The following is an 11180-nucleotide window of genomic DNA, read 5'->3' as shown; positions in this document are numbered from 1 at the left end:
ACTTCGGTCTTGCTGCCTTCTTAACTAAAAGGCTGAGGATGGTCCCGAACCCCCAAATAAGAATGAGTAAAATAGATTTTTAAAACCTTTAAAGCCCAAGAGAAGCCTTTCCAACAGGTCCACCTACAGCAGAAAACTATGCTCTATGCCTTAGCCACTGCCTTGAAGCAAGAAAAAAGAGGTCTGTGATGCCCCCTCTTGCCGGGGTTCAGCCTAAGTCAGCTCCAACAGGGGCCTGTTTTAGATGCAGCCAGAAAGGGAACACTAGTCTCACAGCTGCTACAGCCAGAAACAGACACTGATCCCATAGCTGCCTAGAAGCCATATCCTGCTTGCTGGCCAACTGGCTTCTGGAAGCCAAAATGCTCCCATACAGGCTTGGCCTCTGTGCCCAGCCACTGGAGAATCAACCAGGACAAGAGCTATATATAGTTCCAACCTTCAAACTCTTTGACCCAGGAATATACAGATGGCTCCTAGATTCAGCAAACTTGCCAAACCTATGGTAATGCTACACATCAATTTTAACCTCATCCTTGGGCTAACAGTCACACTGCCAACTTCTATAATGGGAGGCTTCAGATACCTTCACAGTCCTCTTCATAAACAGGAGACCAAACTTTAACTATCAGGTCTAGATCAGTCTACCTGCTTACCACACTTAAAGGGTACTTTAGGAGATCAGAACTTAAGCCTCACTCCTATAGCCACTGTCGAGTCTAGATACAGTCTACCTCATTACCAGACTTAAAAGATAGTTCTCAGATACAACCTTTTACCATTCTTTTAGCTTTACCATTCTTTAGACAGTGACTGCTCACAGCAATTTCACCCATGTCTTAAAGTTTCCAAGCATGTTTTGTGAATGTTGGAGGGTCTAAGAAAGTGTTTTAAGGTTGGCACATGCAAGTTATAAATGTTAGGAGGTTTAGGAAAATGCTTTAAGGTTGATTAATGTAAGATATGAGGGTCAACATGTCTAAAAGGATGTTCTATTTCTTCCTGTGGCTATGTTATTGTTGTATTAACTGTTCAGAGTGTCAATGAAACTCTTATTTATTAATCTAACTATTGTAAGACATTCCACTAAAGAATCCTCTACCATAGTTCCAAGCTCAAAATTTTAAATTTCCTTTGGTTTGTCTTTTTAAAATAGACCCAAAATGTTTCTAATTTTGCTTAAATAACATTCATTGAATCTTCTGGAAAGACACCCTTCATAGTGTATAGTGATGCTAAAAATCAAGATCAAGTGAGCTTTTCCCTTCTGCTCTACAGGAGATTTCTGTCTTCCCCATGTTACTGTCCCACAGGTGTCAGAAAAAATTCCATAAGGATTATTCCTTTCCTAAGCTCACCTCAAAGAGTAGTCATGCTTTTAACACAAAGTTCTTTTTCCAAGCCTCTGTTATGCTATATGTCTACTGACTTTTATGACAATGTGTATTTTACTGTAGATTACAAACAATGCTGATGCTAACATGTCTCCTTTTCCAAACTTAAAAGAATTCTTATTAGCTCAGAAAATCCACCTTTTACATCAAATAGAATCCAGATGAGTACTGCCAATAAAAGGTCTAAGTTTCTCAGCTATTGCCTATTTCGTGGGGTGGGATTCCTCCCTTTTCAGTGGTTTTAGTACTCTGCTCCCTTACTATCCGATTGCCACTTTTTTTGTACTCAACACTAGCTGATTAAATGAGTTCCTCCTTCCTAGGCGGTGTAAATGTTTCCCTTTGTCCAAGAGACCATCGACAGCTCTCTGGTTTACTGGGAACAGAGGTACCCAACCCTGTTCTACATGGCTGGTCTTTCTCACTGCCCTGACACTAGGACTTTTCCCACTGGGGAAGACTGCTGACACAGCTCTTTTTCCACTGCTGCCAGTTGTCACCACAAAATCCTAGTACTGGGTGGGCTATGTCTCCAGGATGGCTCATCTGTTGAGCTGTGCTCTCTTGGTCACTGACAAGAACTGACAAGTCTCTGGGACAGTCTGTACTCGCCCTTTTTGAGTCACAGTCCATTTTGGGGGATGCCCTAATGGATTAGTGACATCACTTCCCCATAAGAAATAGTTCATACGCCACCTCTCCAGGCTCCTCTGGGATGCCTTCTAGAGAATTTCAAATCCCTACGCCCACATTAAGGGCTACTAAGCTTACACACCTCTGCAAGCAAACTTAGACAGATCCAAAACAAGATCTTTTTAATTACCACCAACAATCAAGTAAAATGGAAGGAAGTTTCTCTTGCTTGAGCCTTTTCTAAGGTAAAATGAAAAGAGGCTCCTTATTTTCAATTCTTTTCTCTCCTTTGCTCTCCCAAAAGTTTCAAATTTACACCTCAAGTAAAATGTTCAAGCCTTTTCTAAAAGAGGGTCCTTACTTTCTTTTTCTTTTTCTTTTCTTTTTTTTTTTTTTTTTTTTTTTTTTTTTTTTTTTTTTGAGACAGGATTTCTCTGTGTAGCCTTGGCCATCCTGGACTCACTTAGTAGACCAGGCTGGCCTCGAACTCACAGCGATCCGCCTGCCTCTGCCTCCCAAGTGCTGGGATTAAAGGCGTGCTTTCAAGCCTTTTCTCTCCTTCACTCTCCTAAAAGTTTCAAGTGTACACCTAAAGGGAATTTTCTTTCTAACCTTCTAAGTTTGTCTTCTGCCCACATATATGTTCCAGTATCCTGCCAGACTTCCTATATCCAGGACAGCACTAAAACAGCTACCCACAGTGCTCCAGTCCAACCTCACAGATCATGCCAGCGGAACCTGTATTGCCCCTCCTAGCTGCAGATGTTGTCAGACCCTGACAGCAAATACAATAACCTGATCCTCCTGGGCCTGGCCAACAGTTCAGCCTTTTGACCCACTGTCACTGCCCTACTGTCAGCAGGAATCAGTCAAAGGCATTGATTTCTTCAGCCCTTATCCATTTACAAAAGGCTGAAATGGTGCGCTGAGACCTGGGACAACCAGCTCCAGGTTCCTCTTTCTCTTGCTTTTTGTTGCTCTTGCTTTTTTTTTTCTCTCTCTCTTTTCCCCCTTATGTGGCAGCCAAAAGCTGCTTCCAATGAACCTACATTTATATACTTTAATCTCCATTACATAAAAAAATCCAATGTCCTCATTTTTTTTTTTTTTTTTTTTTTTTTTTTTTTAATTATAGGAAAAAGGAGGTATGTTAGCATCCGGACCCAGTCTGCCTAACAACCTGTGATGTTATTACCTACCGGCCACTAGGCATGGCCCTGCCCAGGAGTATATAAAAGGACAAACCCACCTCTCTCACTCTCTTACCTTTCTCCTCTCTTTTTTCTCTCTTCCTCTCCTGTTGTCTTACCTGTCTCTATGCCTTTTTCTTCCTTAGTCTCTGTCTTTCTCTGTCTCTCTGTCTCTCTCTCTTTCTGTCTCTGTCTGTTTCTGTCTCTCTGTCTCTCTGTCTCTCTGTCTGTGTCTCTCTGTCTCTCTGTCTCTCTGTCTCTGTCTCTCTGTCTCTCTGTCTCTCTGTCTCTGTCTCTGTCTCTCTGTCTCTCTGTCTCTGTCTCTCTGTCTCTCTCTCTCTGTCTCTCTGTCTCTCTGTCTCTTTCTCTGAGGTGCTCCCCTCTTTCTTCTTCCCCGTACTCATATAATAAACTTCTCCATATCATATCTGTTGTGTGGCACATATCTTATTTTTTTCACATCTTATTTTTCATATTTAAAAGTTTCTCTGTGTAGCCTTTGCTCTCCTGGACTCCCTCTGTAGACCAGGCTGGCCTTGAACTCACAGAGATCTGCCTGTCTCTCCTCCTGAGTGCTGAGATTACAGGCATATGCCATTGCACTGTCTCCCCTCAGACTCACTCACACTCAACACAGAACAGCTGAGTCCTGTAATGTTCTTCAGTCTAGTTCCTGCTTTTGTTTGTTTGTTATTTTTTATTTATTTATTTTTTTAGTTCCTGCTTTAAAGGCAAACTAATAGCAGCCCACTGATAAGCCGGAAGCAGCTCAGCTTCCTCTGTTTACACCAAGGAACAGATCATTATAGCTGCTTGTCAGGTATGTCGAGAGCTGGGTATTTATGCTGTATACAGCATACGTATGCTCATGACTCCCAGCATAACTTCTAAAGGCATAGACAACACCAAAGAGCTGCTGGATAACCACCAGGCTGCAGCCATGCTTAGCCTTGAATCCACAGGATTCCGAAGGTGGCTTTGGCTGTTGTTGTTGTTGTGTTGTTTTTTTTTTTTTTTTTTAATGAGTTGAGAAGACTATTTAATCTGCCTTTAAGCTTCAAATCCTTGTATGTGGATGGAGGGAAAGGAAGTTCCAGGTTTTTTTCTTTCTTTCTTTCCTCTCCTTTTGCTTTTGCCAATTATTTATTTTTGTAAATCTGCTTTCTCTTTTCAAAAAGGATAGTTTGCAAACAAGCTTTTGTAAAAACAAACTCCAGCAATTGGAGGGTACCTCTAAGTCTGCATGTTTTCTAAGAACACTTAAGCACATAGCAGGGGGCAGAAGCCCCTGACGCTGAAGTTGTAGGACTAATTAGCTCAGGCAAGGGGAATGGTTCCCCCAGGCGGTCTGAATTCCATGCAGGAGGTTGCTGCCCTTTAATTAGCAACCTCTGATTTTTATCCGGAGGTTCCCATTGATTTTCTAACAGCTTAAATGTTAATTTAAGCTAAAAAAAAAAAAAAAAAAAAAAAAAAAAAAAAAAAAAAAAAAAAAAAAAACAAACCAAACACCAAAAAAACAATTGTGTTCTTTAGAACATTTTATCCACAGACAGGAAAAGAGAGGTGGGGGTGGGACGTGAGATGGGAGGGTCCTTTTCCAAACACACACACACACACACACACACACACACACACACACACACACACACACCCCAGAATGGCTTTCCTGAATCAGAAATAAAGTAAAAATGGAAATCTGTGGGTGTCCTGGTTACCTGGCAACACAACCTATGGTTTGTTTCTGTTCATATCCTAATGTCCCCAGCAGGAAAGAAGCAAGAGAGGGGATTCCATTTATGTAAAAAGCCTCTTGACTCTCATTCATTCATTGACAATTATTTGGTTTCCTAGTCAGTGGCCCCGCCTTCTTTAAACTGTAATGCTTGTCTCTCCAGAGGAAGGCAGCTTCCACTGAGGTTCCATTTACTATAACACATTTTAAAATGCATCCGTATTTTGCAACCGCCCTGGGGAAAATTGCACACAGAGGTGGGGAGCTGGGGAGAACTATTGAAGGGACCCTGCAGGCCTTCCCCATAGCTCCAGGCCACCTATAATTCCATGTGACATCATTCAGCGCCTCATGGCCTGAGGCGTCACATGGAATTGATTGTTGGTCACACTGCAAATTCATCCAGTCAGTCCAGATTGGCAAGGAATAACAGCGACAGAGACATAACGCTCCAGACCTTTGTTCCAGCCCTACACCACGCGAGGCCAAGCCAGTCCTGCTGCTTTTAGTTCCTTATATTACTGGTGCTAGAAACTGAACCCTAGGGCCATTTGTTGATGTTGCTACCGCTGCTGCTTGTTGCATTTAGAAATCCCACAGAGAGCTGTGCACCGGATCCCCAACTTGAAACCTTCTTTCTCAATTTAACATGCTGCCCTTTGGAAGGAAATACTGCACTATTTCTATACGTTTTTAAGCTAAAATACCAATGATTCTTAACTATTATTCTGTTCAAGCCTCAGCAATATGGTTGAAAAATAAATAAGTAAAAAGGAAAAGGAACATGACTGGTCCTGGGCTACGGCACCAGATGAATGAAAAAAATAAGAAGGAAATGACATGAATGGCCCAAGGTATGGTGGAGGAGAATGTTTAGTATAGATATATGGTAAAGCATGGCCATCCAGGGACATCGGGGAGAATACCAAGTGGACATAACCGTGAGTCATGTGAGAACAGGGGGAGGGGAAAGGAAAGGGAGGAGAGGGGTACCAGGTGCCCAAAGAGTGGGTGAAAAAGGACAGGCAACCAAAAATAGCTGAATTATATATGGAAGAGCAACTTGGGGAAGGGCAGCCTAGCCCCAGGGCTGGAAAAGTTCAGGACAGATGTTGAGGTATGCCATCTAGGAGGACCCATTAACAGGTAGGGACTGAGGGATGCTGGGAGAACCTGACAGTCCTGATATGTTAAAGAGGCACCTCGGCCATTTGTCCCAGGTTTGAAACCTAAAACCAGGTTTAGCTGTTGTGTGCCTTTAAAAACTGATCCCTCAAAGATCATATCCCATCACAATTCATTTGTGTTTGCATTAGTCACTGATGCCCCTTAAACATCAGTGCCTTTCCTCTGAAAGCCTTTCCTATTTGTTAGCCTCTTTGTCAAAATGATTAGTGAAGGTTTTTATAATATAGAAAGAAGAGCTATTTCCTGCTAAATTCACCCAGTCAGCAAATCAGATTGAGAAGTGTGTGTGTGTGTGTGTGTGTGTGTGTGTGTGTGTGTGTGATGTTCTCCTTATATATCTGGTGTTCTACTTCAAAACAAAATATTGGCTGAGGTGTCACATAACTCCATGCTGCTACCTGCAGCAGCCTGAACTCTGTTCAGAGCTTCTACTCAAGTGAAACTGTCATTTTTGACTACACAGAAAAGAATTTCCAGATGAACTGATATGAAGCAGTATTAGAGATTTCTTTCTTTTCTTTTTTTTTTTAAAGAAGATATTTTCAACACAGGTTTTTGTATAGGAGTCACTACAAAGAAAGGTACTCAAGGAAATGCCCACACCCCCAGGAAAGTAGGCACCAGCTTCTCAGGAAAACCTTGCTTAGGTTAAGTGCCTTCACAGTAGCTTCATACAAGATTTTGAAGGCTTTTGGAATCTTGTTCTCAAAGGATTTCTAAGAGACAATGCCCCTTTATCTCTTTTCAGTTTTTCAATAAGGGTAATTATGAGGTGGTTCTGGGGGATGGATTGGATGGGATTGCAATCTGATAAGGTGAAACCAGGGGATGGTAAAGCTTCCTGATGTAGTTAGGACATGTCTTTTCCTTTGTGTGGGTGTTCTTGTAAGAGTTCTAGAAAACTGTAAGTTTAGAACTGGAAAGGGAGAAAGGCCATACTCAAAAGTCGTATGTGCTTAAATCACTGGAGAAAGCCTAGGCTTCCCCATGAGGTGGTGTCTGAAATAGTTACTGTTCTAATTGCTGTGACAAAATACCACGGCCAAGACAACTTATCAAAGAACGCATTTAATGATAGGCGTGCTTACAGTTTCAGAAGGTGAATTTATGGTTATCAGGGCAGGGTGCATGGTGGCAGGTGGGAACGCTGGAGCTGGAGCTGACATCTCGATTCACAGGCAAAAAGGGAAGGGGGGAGGGAAGGAGGGATGGAGAGAAAGAGGGGGGGCTGTATGGTATATAGGCTTTTGAAACTTCAAATCTACTTCCAGTGACATACCTCCCCCAACAAGACCACACCTCCTAAGCAGACCATCAACTGGGAACCAGACTTCAAATATATGGGACATGGGGACTGTTTCCATTCAAACAACTACAGTGTCCAGATTCTTTGTGTGTCAACGAATTGGGCAAGACCTGGAGTACTGTCCACAGTCTGAGACTGGCCTTCAGAAAGCATGTAGCTCAAGAGTCCTGAGTTCTTTTTTTTTTTTGGGGGGGTGCCATTTTATGAGTTTATGTGGAGGTGCTGCTACCCAGAGGCAGGAATGGGATGGTGTTTTACCCTGATTGACAGATGGAATATTATATAACTTTGGATGATCTATCTGTGTGTGCATAATGGTAAGCATATGTACACCCCACCATGCATACACATGAGGTTGTAAATAGATGTTTTCCCCTGGCAGGTGGCTTTAAGGACATATTTCTTCCTCTGAGACAAGACAAATCTGTTGCTCTTGTGCCCAGTACTGACTTAAGTCTCTACTAGGAAGTAAGGTTGACTTCTGAACTCCATATGGATGCACAACACACACACACACACACACACACACACACACACACACACACACACACATGAATTAAGCCTAGGTAAGATCTCCATAAAGAAGCAGCAGCCAAGCTGACTACCAACCAGCACCCAGCCACACTATAGTCCTCACGTTGAGACAGGGTCAATGGTTGTTGCCAGAGAGGCACTTGCCTCTCTGGAAACACATACTGACAGAAGGGGAGATGGAGATAGAATGACTCAGCTGTGCAGAATGGAACCAAAGGCAGGACACATACACTGTCTGTGGAGAGATGGACACAGCAGCACAGGTAGCTGAATTGGAGCCAGACGTGTGCACAGAAGCCTGAGGCTGAGATTCACCAGGACCTTGGGTGACTATCCATAGAAAGCACCGTCCCTACCACTCTTGAGTGATGGAGAATAGGGAAAGTGGAGATATGCAATGCTGAACTTGCCTCAGTTTCCCAAAATGGACATGGCCAGTAACAAAGGTAAGCAGAAGCAGGTGGATTGTCCATTGCCATTCGCAGCCTCAGGCACAGAAAGCCACACAAATGGAAAGAATGACATGGGAAACACGTGAGGTGAAGTTATAACTGGCAGGGAGGAATGCAGGTGGGGCTTCAGAATCCCAGAAGGAAGTGGGTTTCAAGGCTGAGATCCTCCTCAGCAGGAAGCACACAGGAACTTAACTAGTATGTTACAGAGACCAGCAGATCCACCCCGTCAGCTTCTCAAGAGAGCCCTGCTGTAGTCAGTGTCAGAGCAGTGGCTGCAGAGAGGATTTGAGAGGCTTGTTTTACCACAAAGTCAGGCTTTGCTACGTCAGTACTGCCGTAATTGTAATTCCCTCACCAGAAATGGCAGAAGACCTCTTGTGTGTGAGTCCAGTCAGAAGGCCACTGTGAAATTCGGCTTAGAATTCACTGTTCACTGGCGCAGGTCACCATGTCACATGTCACAAGGTCAATCCAAGGCAGCACTCTGGAACCACTACAACCGCAAAACTAGACAGATGCACACACACACACACACACACACAGAGAGAGAGAGAGAGAGAGAGAGAGAGAGAGAGAGAGAGAGAGAGAGAGAGAGAGAGAGAGAGAGAGAGAGAGAATATGAGAGTGTCTGCACACACTGGGCTGGCTGACTTCTGGGGAGCTTAAGCAAGGTGCATCAAAGACTGTGATCCTATGCTCTGTTTCATTTAAACCTCCACATAAGGTGATGATTAGATGAAAAGGTATTTCTATGCAGATGGCTGGAAAGCAGGAGTCTATTCTGTGACAGCTGTCTCACGCCCATCGTGGCTAGCCTACCTGATGGGAAGTCAGGGCAACAGGCAAAGCAAAGACTCCCTAGATGATCAGAATTGCTGAAAATCAGTCACCAACTGTTTTCTACTTTTACTGGTCAGAGGGTCATTAAAGATAGACAGAAGGCAAGCATAATTAACTGCTAGCTCTCTGCCAAACACTTTGATTGTCATTTACACATTAATTGTGCCACATCCAAAAGGCAGCTGTATCCAAAGAGGTACAAGCTTACATATGATATTTCTGTGTCTTTGATGTTGTTACACACATAAGTTTTTTCATTAGAAAGACCCCAACATTTCTCTTTTGTTCCCCGCCCCCGAGCATTTCCAGAACTTTTAGTTGTCAATCTGCTGAGAAATATGACAGAATTATAGGGAAGATGGAGCTGCAGAGGGCCAGGGCTGCTTTTCAGAGGGAGTTAAACAGCGTTCACCTAGTCCAGAGAGCATGTGCATGGGAGAGCTGGCTCCAAGTTCATGGGAGCCACAGAGCTGGGACAGCCCCTGGCATGCTGGAGCACTCAGAAGAACAGGCCCTACACCTCACCTGGGCATCACAGTAGAGCTAGCCCTGCTGGGGTAGCGGGTGGAGGATGGGGGGTGAGCAGGCTTGGATAGCATGAAATTGGGAGAGCTCACCCAATGCTGCAGCTGGCAAGGGGCAGGGTCAGCACTCCCAATCTAGGATGCTGGAGAACTGGCAGACTGATCAGCTCAGCTATCACCCAGGCCCAGATCCAGGGCTTTGAGTTGGCTCACTCCAATATCTACCCCATCTAGGAACTGCTGAGATGCATGAAGGGACCAGCCAGTCTTATAGATCTGAAGTCGTGGGGTCTCCACAGTACAGGGAAGAACAGGATAGCCAAGAGGAGCCCCAGGGAAGATGCAGATGATGCTGTAGCAGAAGCCAGAGGCATCAAATCAGACCAATGAGTCATTACAGTGACCATGTGAAAGCAAAGCAGTGTGGATAAAAGGGGATACCGTGGGGTGCACTGTGACATAGTACAGCTTCCACAATAAGACTGGGGGGCGGGGTTGCAAGGGTGGGTACAAAGGGATGGGGAGATGAGTGGGATTGGGGTATGTAATGTGAAATTCACAAAGAATAAAAAGAAAGGAAGGAAGGAAGGGAAAGAATGAGAGAGAGAGAGAAGGAAGAAAGAAAGCAAAGAAAGAGAGAGAGAAAGGAAGGAAGGAAAAGAGAGAAAAAGAAAGAGAGAATAAGAGAACGAAAGAAAGAAGAAGGAAGGAAGGAAGGAAGGAAGGGAGGGAGGAAATAAGGAAGGAAGGAAGGAAGACGTTCATCAAAAATCATTACCAAGAACAGTCAGAAGAGACCTAAACAAACAGACATGGCGTTGTGGTTTTCTTCTCCAGGAGAATAGAAGCTTAGTTGCCAAGTTCTCCTGCTGTTTCTGGGAAGGAAAAGAGCTAAAACAATTATATATTAAACAAAATACAATTGTGAGCCCCATGGGTCAATGGTGTGTAGTCTCCAAATTCACATGAATGGGCCCAGAGGTCAAATTCACTTAATGAAAGAACTCCTTTTCTTAAGAAATTCCCATCAGTGGAATGCCAGTGTCCTACTTTGCTTCTCTGTGGCTGTAATAAAACACTGAAAAAGAAAATGCAACTTGGGGAAGAAAAACGTTTCTTTCTTTGGCTTATAGATTACAGGGTGTTGTTTAGGGAAGCCAAGACAGGGAGTCAAAGCAGAACTTTGAATCAGAAACCACAGAGAAGCGCAGCTTAGTGGCTGGGTCGGCCACCTTACATACATGTCCAGACCTACCTGCCCTAGGCTCTCACCACCCACATTGAACTGGCCCTGCCTACATTAATCAGCAACCAATAAAACCATACCTGCCCATGTGCAAATCAGAGAGAGGCAATTTTCATCCTCTGAGGCCTGCCTCTT

This window comes from Acomys russatus, chromosome 20 (assembly GCF_903995435.1).
Source record: "Acomys russatus chromosome 20, mAcoRus1.1, whole genome shotgun sequence".
NCBI classification, from domain to species: Eukaryota; Metazoa; Chordata; class Mammalia; order Rodentia; family Muridae; genus Acomys; species Acomys russatus.
Note: the sequence above shows the minus strand (reverse complement) of the source record.